This window comes from Camellia sinensis, chromosome 8, assembly GCF_055761805.1.
Source record: "Camellia sinensis isolate YWXY chromosome 8, ASM5576180v1, whole genome shotgun sequence".
NCBI classification, from domain to species: domain Eukaryota; kingdom Viridiplantae; phylum Streptophyta; class Magnoliopsida; order Ericales; family Theaceae; genus Camellia; species Camellia sinensis.
Genome location: NC_138968.1, coordinates 184671780 through 184683286, shown reverse-complemented (window position 1 = coordinate 184683286; position 11507 = coordinate 184671780). Strand labels below are relative to the sequence as shown.

Here is an 11507-nt window from a genome sequence, read left to right as displayed (position 1 = left end):
AGTGAATGTTGTTCTATAATTAATCATAATATAAAATATTTTAGTTAATTATGATCCAGATACAGTGAAATTTTTTTGAGCCGAAACAAAGAGTATATTATAAAAAAAAAAAAAAGGTAAATTATAAACATATCCCCTGAGGTTTACTTGAATTATAAATTATTCCCTTTGGTTCTAGAAATTACATTATGTTCCCTAAACATAACAAATAGGGCTTTTTATTAATAAATCACCAGGTTAATTAATAGTTTTTAATAATGTTAAAATTTTATTTCAATTAATAATTCAGATAATTTTATTATTGTATAGTTGAACAGTTAGAAATTTTACCTTTTTAATTAATTCTGTTAAATAAAAAATTCTAACAGGAAGGTATTTATAATTTTCTAAACTATAGAGGGCAATTCATACTTTAAGTAAAGTTTAATGGTGTATTTATAATTTATCCTAAAAAAAAAACCAAGTGAAGCTATTTTTTATAAACAGTTATCTTCGTTCTATCTTCAATGAGTCCTATCATTTTGGCAATCTTTATATATAGTTGTAGAAAACTTAGCTGATGTAAATTCAAAAGTGAACCTATTTTTTTAATTAAAAATATATTTTTTACAATCCAAACAATCATGCCCCTACTAACTTCATGATAAATAGGAAAAAGCATAAATCATATGATAATTATTTTAATTTTATGTCATATCACTCTCTCTTTACCATCATTTAAAATTTTCTAACATAATTATTATACATATATAATGTGTACACGCCGCTTATTTATATATATATATATATATATATAAACAGCAAAGGTCGAGGGATTTAAGGTAATACTTGTTAAAACCAAAAACATACAGTAGAGATGTTGATGATTGAACAGAGAATAAAAAACCCATTCCACGTAACATTGCCTCCCCCTCCCCTCAAAACATGAACGGTGCTGCTGAGAACGATGACGTGATTATCGGAAAGCAACTTCTCCTGAAAATAAATAAATTATATAAGGGGGAATTAAAATTCAGTGGTAACTTTTAAAAAATTATAAAATAATGAAAAAATATAACATTTTAATTATTAAAATTTATAAACTTTATTATACTGATTTGTAATTTTTTTTACACTTACCTCTGTAGTTATTTCCCCTTATATAAAACACCACCAGGAGAGAAAAAAGAAAATTAAAAAAAAAAACACCCAATTAAGACTACCAACTCATATATATTAATGGATAAATTACACTTTTCACTCTAATAGTTGACTCAAATTTCACTTTTTATTATTTTAATTTGAACAATTTAATTTTCACACTTTATAAAAGTTTCTTGAAAAATTGTATAAAAAAATAATAATAGAAAGCATTTTAAAATTAACAAACATATGTATTAATTGAATTTAATAATAAATATCTTGAAATCTACATAATTCTTTTGTTATTTTCTTGTACATTGGGAGCACTTTAACAAGATTCATTTCTCCATTATATTTTTTAAAACCTCTACTTCTATAATATTTGAAAATATATATATATATATATATATATATATATTATACCTGACAATATCTGACATAAAAGTCTTGTTTGGAAAGTTGACTATTTAGTTGTTTAGCTATTTTAATTTGATTAAAAAAATTGTTTTCGAAAAGTTGATTGGCTTTTTTTAGTTAATTTGATGGTTGTAGGAGAAAAATTAAAATAAATATAAATTATATGTGATATTTTATCTTATAAATTATTTTAGTCTAATTTATTATTTAATAAGTTATTTCAGCTCGACTCTCTTTCTAAACCAGACTAAAAATCATTTTATCTAATTATGTAGTTAACAAACAAACACTTCTAGTAGTTCGTTCCTTGAGTATCGGAATGTAGGAAAAAATAAAAATGATTATATGAGGACGGACCGAGTAAACGGGAGTGAAAAACATACCCGGAATTGTCGCTACTGTAATTAAGGACAGAAACTCCGGCAGCAGTGGTGGCGGACGACGACGACGACGACACCTTTCTCTTCAGCATTCTCTCAGATCCAGCGTTCATACTCCTCCACCTTTCTCTCTCCGACTCCGGCACCACATTGTCCTCTAAAATCGCTCCCAGCGAGGGCCGCCAATCGGCCGACGATCCCGAGCTCCCTCGCTTCCGGTTCTGATAACGGCCCCGGGAAGGCCGTTGCCGTTGCCGTTGCCGTTGCCGTGACGAGGGAAGCACGAGGAACTGCCTCTCCTTGGCTCGCAGTGGGTCCGGCCGACTGGGGGCAGACCCACAGCAGGTCACGAATTCCAGGAGGGACTTCATTTCGGAGAGAGAGAGAGAGAGAGAGAGAGGTGCTAGGGAGATGAGAGGATGGTGGTGACGGGAATGGAGGATGAGAATGGGTGAACCACTCTCATTATATTAGAATGTTTTAGAAAGATTAGCTTATGGAAAATGAGTTGGACCCTCGATAAGGCACCTCTTCGATCTTCTCTTTTTGATTGATCAGTTTTTTTTTTTATTTTATTTTTATTTTTTTTTCTTTAATCACCACCCGTCATGTGTATGAAGGTAGTGGGGATGGTGATTGGAGGGGTCTCAATTACTTCCCTTGACTTTTTATTAAGTATTTTGATTTTTTTTAAAAGTAATTTGAGAAATTAATAAAAAATTATTTTTGATTTTTTTATTAATACTTATTTATAATATCACATCACAATAAAATAACTAAATTATCCTATTTAATTTAGAAAATTTACATATTCACTCATGTATACTCATGTATTCTACACAATATAAGAGTATGACGGTAATTTTTCATATAATTTTTTTTTACCTTGCCAAATAACTCTTTCCTAAAAAAGTCAATGTATTTTTTTTTTTTTTTTTTTTCTCAAGCTAAACGCAGCTTTTTATCAATGTTGCCAAAAGACCAATTATCATTATCATGATGTGGCGGCAGGATATTAATTTAGATATTTTATTAAAGGTTAAAAAGTATATATATATATATATATATATATTAGCGGTAACCCATGTTATGAACGGATAAATAATAAAAAATGATAAATAATGTTGAACATGCTAAAAATTAACAAATAAATTAACAATTAAATACTATGATATTTATTTAGATGGGTATTGAAATAATATATCTAGTGATCTTACTATATTTAATTAAATAAATTTTAGAAGAAAAAAAATTTGAACTAAAAATTAAGAGTAAGAGTGAATTCTGTAAATATAAGATATAGATAAAAACAAATTAAGTTTAAGTTTGAAGATAAACTATAAATATATATATATATATATATATATATATATATATATATATAAGAAAATTAGACAAATCCTAAAAAAAATGAGGTAGAGAGAAATTCAGTAATTGAAAAAAAAAAGTTGAAATTTAAAATTAAAAAATAAGATAAGGCAAACTTGAAAAGAAAAATAAAATCTAATATAACTCTAATAACAGAAGAAATGGAGAGGGTAATAATTAAAAAATTAGATAAAAGTGAAATGCCACTTATAATTTTTTAAAATTTGTTAAAAAAAAAACTAAAATAAAATCGAGGTAGTATGTTAAAAATCATATAAGATTTAAGTGCCACTTATAATTTTTTAAAATTTAAATTTTGTGTAGTTAAAAAATAAGCAATTATGTTATCTTATTATACAAATTTTAACTCTATTTTGTGTCTACTACCTATAATTTAATCAAATTTTGTCTTCTAAAGCTACTTAATTGAAATAAGAAAGAATAAAAAATTATAAGAATATTGAAAGTGAAAATCAGATAAAAATAGAATAAACTTAATTAAAAATCAAAAGCAAGAATCGATCCTGTAAATATAAGATAAAGATTAAAAAAAAATCAAATGCAAATTTGAAGATAAATTATACGAATATAGAAAGAGAAACTTGGATAAATTGCAAAAGTAAAAGAGAGCAAAAAACATAATATGAGATTTAAAACATGTGCTTCTTTTCACATAAGATGCTAAAAATTTTGCATAATTGGTTAAATCACCCGGTTAATTTCTTTGGAATGTTATTTTTGTTCTCCAATCTTTTTGCCTAATTTCATATTGTCATAGAAGTTAGGTTTTGAGATTTATAAATTTATTTATTTATTTATTTCAAATATCATTGGGTAAGGCATAAATTGATGAAGAAATTTGAATTAGAGTCCAACTCATCTTTTATTTTTAAATATTTTAAAAATCTTTTTTCTTTAAATATTTTGAAAATCTTTTATATCCATGCCATAAGTAATTAAAAAGTGAAATAAAAAATATAAAAAAAATAAGAACAAATAGTAAAATAGAATGAGAGAAGAATTGTTGTGCCGCGTAGGAAAGAAGTTCATGAGATGTTAGGATTGAGAGTTTTGTTTTGATGAAAAAATTTGAATTAGAGTCAAACTCATCTTCTATTTTTAAATATTTTGAAAATCTTTTATCTTTAAATATTTTGAAAATATTTTATATCCATGCCATAAGTAATTAAAAAGTGAAATAAAAAATATAAAAAAAAAAGATAAGAAAAAATAGGAAAATAAAATGAGAGAAGAATGAATGTGCCACGTAGGAAAGAGATTCATGAGTTGTTAAGATTGAGAGTTTTAAATTTTTTAAGAGATCACTACATTTGCTTATATATATATATATATATATTAAGTATAACGAAATAAAATGATTTCAAAAATAAATTATAAATTTTAAAATTTAAATTACAATTAACGAATAAAACAATACGATTTTAGCCAACCAATACAACTTTAACAGATTGAACAGATGTTTTACACAATCATATTCTCTACCCCTCCTCATCCCTCATCTCCCCCCTTTCCCGACCCTCACATAAGTCGTTCAAATACTAAAATGCAACTAATTTGAATTTCAAAAAAAACTAATTTCAATAGGCATCTTCAATTAAACCATATGCGCTCAAATTAAAATTTTCAATGACAAAATAAATGAAATTGATAATTTAATAATGAAATAAAAAAATTTAAAAAAAAAAAAGAGAATAGTTTAGAGAATGAAAATAAAATTAACCTTAAAAATAACATTTAGAACAAATAGTTGCAAATAGATAATAAAAAATAATTATATTAAGGTCATGTTTGACACGCAACACTTTTAATCTAAAAATCAAAAAGTTACTAAAAAAAACTAAAAAGCCTATAATATATACTCAAAAAATCAAAGATTACCTTTTCTCTCTACTTTTTGTACATCTTTTTGTAAAAAATCAAAAAATCATTCTAAACATACTAATTTTTTTTATCTCATATTTTAGCCAAAAAAAATCAAAAAATTATTAAAATAACTTGTTCCAAACGAGCCCTAAGAGTCAAAAAAAAAAAAAAACAAACAAACAAACAAACAAAACAAAACAAAAACAAAAACAAAAAGAACAAAAAAAGACAAGAAAAAAGAAAAAGTAAAAGTAAAGAAAAGAAAATTACAAAGTCATAGGATTCATACCTTAAATTTATCAAAAATACCCCTCTTTCTTATCTTCCCTTCTCCTTCCTATCTCTTGTTTTTCTCTTCCCCTGCAACGCAGACAGCCTCCATCACCGACTTACCCCTCTATTGTCCCTAACCACCCTCAACCTCTCCCCCCGCCCACTGTCGTCCACTCCTCCCCCACTCTCCCTTGTCACCCTCACAGCCCTTCTCCGACCCCCAATCCCTCCCTTACCTTCCCAGCACCGCACCACTGCACAGCTATTTGAAGAAAAAAATTAAAAAAATTGAACTTAAAAATTACTGTGATCAATAATGAATCGAATACTTGGATGTGCAGTAGATATTAAACCTGACATGGTTTTGGATGGAGAATATGCCCAGAACAAATTCTAGTTGTTTCAACTTCAAACCCTGCTTTGGTTGCTTTTTTGTAATGCTTCCTTTTCCTTCTTGTTTTGCTTTCAGTTGCTGGCAAGGTCCACTTGCCCGGAGAGCTGCTTCCCCCTTTCTCCTCTTTAGCAACTTGCCATTGTTGAACTCTATCATGTGTTAATTCACCCATTTGTACAAATATATGTATGTGTGTGTGTGTGTGTGTGTGTGTGTGTGTGTGTGTGTGAGAGAGAGAGAGAGAGAGAGAGAGAGAGAGAGCAGCAGCAGCAGCAAATCAAACAAGACACTTTTACTGTAAAACATCCAACTGTAACCCAAAAGACTACACAATCTCAACCCAGTTATGTAGAGGACCCAGAAAAACATACATTTATGATGCACAAATTTTGAAGTGTCTTAGTACAGCCTCGTTAGTAGAAATTGTCACAGAATATTCATGAATAGCAGATGCAAATAGTCTGCACAAAAATGTCTTAACATGCAGCAATTCAAGTCTATATTGTCAATTCAATCTCTGCTCGGATTCATATTAGGCTAGACTCAGCTCTTGGCAAGTCAAAATAGAGAACTGAGAGTAAGCACAATTGCGGTCAAAACAATCTGATATCTTTAAAATGACCAGCTTCTCCCACCAATAATTCATGGACGACCATATGGAGACCCATATCCAGGAGGTGGTGATCCGGCATTGTTCTTGAACTGAGGAGGTTGTGGTCTTGGTCTAGCATACTCCGTGAATATTACCCATCCATCCAAAAACTACAAAATCAATAAGACAAAGACCCATCATTCTCAATACCCAATAAATTAATCATCAATATCATAACAATAAGTAGCTGAAGGAGCCCCCTGGCATAGCAAATGCATATAGTATTGTGCTGGTGATAAGGGAAAACAAGAGTAATTTTAAATGTCATGAATTGTCAAGGTTACTAAATCACACAACACGAACAATAATCAACATCTAATAAAAGTGTATACATCTTCCGTGTTCCTGCCATTAGAAGATCACTCATTTCAAGGGTATTATCAAAACACAACATGAACAATGACCACTGTCTAGTAAAGGTATATAGTTCTTCCCTTTTGTGTTCTTGCTAAGGCCATCAGACAGTGTAGTTGACCGTTGACATTTGTCTTTCACATAAGAAAAGTTATAACATTCAAAATCCATACAAGTAATTCAAACTTTAAACAGCACAGCCTAAAGGACATTGTCTTTTACATAGGAAATTCAAAATCCATACAGATTATTCAAGCTTTAAACTGCACAGCCTAAAAAACAATCAATTCACAAAACTCAGCATGCCAGAAGTCATCATAAGAAATAAAAATAATAGAACTCAAATAATTCTACTATGTATATATATATATATATATCTATATTCTAAACCATTTTGAAAAACAGTAGCAACTTTGTTAGTACACTGGCTATCCACCATTTTTAACATAAGTAATTTGTGCCATAAGATACTTCGTAAAAAATTTTGAGCACTTGATTTTCTTCTTTTGCTTCACTTTCTTATGAGGAATCAAACAAGTAACTACACAATCAGAAACATGGGATTCATTTTCACAGTTGAAGATGAATTCTTGTTTGAGCAGACTGGTGTATCTCAAGACCCAAAGGTTTCTTCCTAATATTGTTGATGAATTGGAATTTTCAAAAAATAAAAATAAAAAAACAGCCGGGAATGGGGGGCATTGTTGCTAAAGGGCAAACCATTTTCTTAACATTAATCCTGACACATAATTCCAAACCATCATTTTTTGGCTACTTTTGTCTGTGCAAGGGTGTTTTTACGTGCATGAAGTATTTGGGCTAAAGTCACCTCACCTTGCCATCCATGCCCTTTATACCTTTTGCAGCGTCTTCTACTGTGGCATATCTTATGAAACCAAATCCCTTGGAATATCCAGATACTTGATCAGTCACCACACCACTCTAGCACTAGCTGCAAAGCGCAGAACACCAAAGTTCAATCATTTTCTACTATAGCAGTTTCGATAAAAACCAATTTCTAAAAGGCTTTGGCAGGAGAAAACAAACCATGGACCACATCACCAAACCTTGCAAAGGCATCTTGAAGTCCTTCTGTAGTAGTACGTTTGCTAAGCCCTGAAAGTACAAAAGGGTCACATTCTTGTAAAAATTACAGTGACTTAATACCAGCCACAGTATCAAGTCAATGGACAAACTAAACCACACAAGAAGAGGAACAATCTTCATAACATAACATAAAATTAGAAGAAAGGGAAAAGAAATCAAGTTTAGGGACTACTGGTTGGTACATTGGTAAAAGCTCGGCATGTCAAGCCTGAGAGCAGCGAATTTGTACATATTATACCAAAGGTTAGATTTGTATCAAGGCTAGCATGGAATATCAGAATTCATGATAACATATCATTATGGACAAATTAAACCACAAGAAGAGGACAAATCTTAATAACATTAACATCAGATTAAAAGAAGGGTAGTGCCATTCTGACTTCACTTTTGTACGACTACACTCCATTTTTTTTTTTTTTATTTATTAGACAAAATTACAGTAACACTATTGAATAGTTGATACACTTTTTGCACAAAATGAGGTCAGTAAAGCATATACACTTTACACATGGGGGCGGTGAAGCATCCATGAGCTCTATTACGCCTTCAAACGCATGGAGTGCACTTCACATGGGTGTCTTGTTTTAAATGTCTCAGCATTTTTCGGCCACCTAACTTGCCACAAGCTTCAAAATACCTTTTAAAATACTGGTCATAATAAAATCAAATTTATGTATTTACATCAAACAAACATGTTCCCCCCTTACAATTACTTACGACAAATAGGCATACAGACACAACCATGCAATGTTATCTGTAACATATTTTTCAAAATATGTTGTATCAACAGATTCCTCCGACTTTTATACAAAGAAAGTATATGAAACACAAACACAAGAAAGCATCAATTTGTACTTTCTTCATCTTGATTTAACCTTCTTCATCTTGTTCCTCTTCTAAGAAAACCCATGATTCCAAAATACAAGTAGCTACAATGATTAATTAACAGTAATTCTTACAAGGAAAACAAAATGATTTTATCTAGTGAAATACCCTATGCAACTGAATTTTCAATTAAACTGGAAAAGTTTATATAAAATAAAAAAGTAAAAAATAAAAATCGAATCGAACACTCTATACATCATCGAATCATTTGGCTGATTAGAATTGAATGGCAGAACTACCAGAACACCAACAGAAACGAAAAAAGAGGATATTTTTAAGAAAACATATAAGATGCGGCCGATGAAATGCAAAATCAAATGGATTCAAAGCAAGTTATGTAATTAATGGATTCAAATAGAAAACAGTAGTCAGTAATCGAAGAACGAAAGAAAGGGAAAATAGAGAGATACGTGCCAGAGACGAAGAGGTTGGTGGAGGGTCTTGATTGGTCGGCGGAGGAATGAAGGGTGAAGTGGAAGTTAAAGTAGAGAATAATAGCCCTCTCAGGCTCAGACCGCCAGGTCCCGCCGCCGCTGCTGCTCTCATCGCCATGGCCATGGCATGGGGGTTTAACACTATTTGGGAGGTGGGTTTGGATAGGTTTGAGGTTGAGGTTATCCTCGTCTTTAAAAGATAAAATAAGTTATTTTAGACCTAATAAATATAATATTATATTTAAACTTAGAATCATTACACTTTTCTTTATAAAAAAATTTAAAAAGTGAAAAAGGCTTTTCTAAATTAAATTTTTTAATTTAAATTAAAATAATCAAAAAAAATTAAAAAGTCGAAAAATTAATTCACTTTCCAAACGACACCTATATTTGGAAATCGAGAAGAGAAAAAGATAGGAAAAGAAATGATTATTGAAGGCAAAAAAAAAGAGAGAAGAAATAAAATGAAATGGTTATAATCTCCCTTTTTTATTTGGATAAGTAAGAAATAAAATAAAAAGAATTATTGTGATTTTTTTTTTATTTAGTTAGATTTCATAAGAGTAAATTATTTTACATTACATTATCAAAATAATTTTTTTATATTTTGTCAATTATTTTATTTTATTTATTTTTATAGGGACAAAATTGATATTTTGAAAATATAAGAGTCTGTTGATTTCGTTTCTCTCACAATCTCTCTACTTTTGAGAAAATTAAAAATGAAAGTTATAAGACAAATGAATTTCTCTATGTCTCTCTATTTCTCTTTACTTAAATTATTCAAACAAATAAAATGCATATCTCTCTATTTCTTTTCTTTACCCTCCAAATCACATAATCCAAACATAATGTAAGCTCCTTCCCTAAGGCTGCAAACGAACCGAGCCAAGCCAATCTTTGCTGAGCTCGAGCTCGACTCGGCTTGATAATTTTTTTTGTAATATTATTTATATTATTTAATATATAAAAAATGTATTTATATTATTATTTTTATATATATTTATATATTATTTATATATATTTATTATATAATTTAAATAAAGATAAACGAGCCGAGCTTATGCGAGTTCGAGCTCGACTCGTTTACTAAACAAGCCTAATATTCGAGCTCGAGCTTGTTTAGCCGAGCTGAGCTTGTTCATGAACAGTTCGGTTCGTTTGCAGCCCTTCCCTGGCAAGGACAAGGGTTTAAGCTCCAGAATTAACCTACTTAAATATCTTCTGTTTTTTTATTTTTTTGAGCAAAAATAATGACAGTTTAAAATACGTTTCTTTTATAAAATATATTTTTTAATTTTACGTTTTTATGTTTCTTGAAAAGTGAGTAATTTTATAATAAAAAAAACAATCCCGATTGGTAGCTCGAAATCAACACGGCTCGAATGGCCCGAGTCCAAACAATGGCATTTTCGAAATTTTTTTTTTTTTTCTTTTGTCTCTTTGAAGATGAAGAAAAAAGATAAAAAATAGAGAGAGAAAGAGGAAGCTGGGTTCATCTTCATCAACAACAACACAGAGAGAGGAACAGAGTTTATCTTCATCATCAACAACACAGAAATCTTCATCAATATCAACATCTTCATCAACAACAACACAGAGATCTTCATCAACATCAACATCAACAACATCTTCATCATCAATAATTTTTTTTTTTTTTTTGTCAGATCCAGATCTACCTAGAAAAAAAAAAAAAAAAAAAAGTTTGAAAGAGGAGATCGGGCCGTCGATCGCCGCCACCATCACCGACCATCACCGTCGATCGCCTCTTCTCTTCTCTCACCTACTCTCTCTCTCTCTCTCTCTCTCTCTCTCTCCTCTTCTCTTCCCTCTATGTCTGTGTTCGAAAGAATAACAAAGGAAAGAATGAAAAGGAAAGAAAGAAAGAAGTAAAAAAAAAAAAAAACTGCCCAAAACGATGTCATTTTGGACAGTTCGGGCCATTCGAGCTGGACGAAATTCGAGCTACGAGTCATTTTTCTAAAAAAAATTATTTTCTATAACTATTCATTAAACAAGTTGAAGTTGAAGAACATGAATGATTTAGAACTCTAAATAAAGGGCTCTAAATCCACCACTAGTGAGGTAAAAAAAAAAAAAAAAAAAAAAAAAAAACCAAGGCACAACATACACTATAACAATGGGTGGGACCCACTACCACATCATTAATGCTTGCTCTAATTAGAACTCCTAAACATTTTTCTTAGAAGAAAGTGCACCACAAAAACCAATCCAAT

The 11507-nt window shown here is 30.1% G+C and overlaps 2 long non-coding RNA genes across 9 annotated transcripts; both read right to left on the bottom strand.

Annotated features, from left to right (window-relative positions):
• Window positions 1–667: 667 nt before the first annotated feature.
• LOC114294438 (uncharacterized) lies at window positions 668–5684 on the bottom strand. Its single transcript, XR_014338829.1, has 2 exons — window positions 1923–5684; window positions 668–975 (listed from the first exon to the last, which is right to left on the bottom strand). It is a non-coding gene; the product is annotated as an uncharacterized LOC114294438 (long non-coding RNA).
• A 501-nt stretch (window positions 5685–6185) lies between these two features.
• On the bottom strand, window positions 6186–9481 carry LOC114294440 (uncharacterized). 8 transcript variants are annotated; one of them, XR_014338824.1, is made up of 4 exons: window positions 9251–9481; window positions 7892–7960; window positions 7679–7796; window positions 6186–6600 (listed from the first exon to the last, which is right to left on the bottom strand). It is a non-coding gene; the product is annotated as an uncharacterized LOC114294440 (long non-coding RNA). The 8 variants fall into 8 exon arrangements; XR_014338828.1 differs by having other exon boundaries at window positions 7702–7796; XR_003640456.2 differs by having other exon boundaries at window positions 9247–9480.
• Window positions 9482–11507: the final 2026 nt, after the last annotated feature.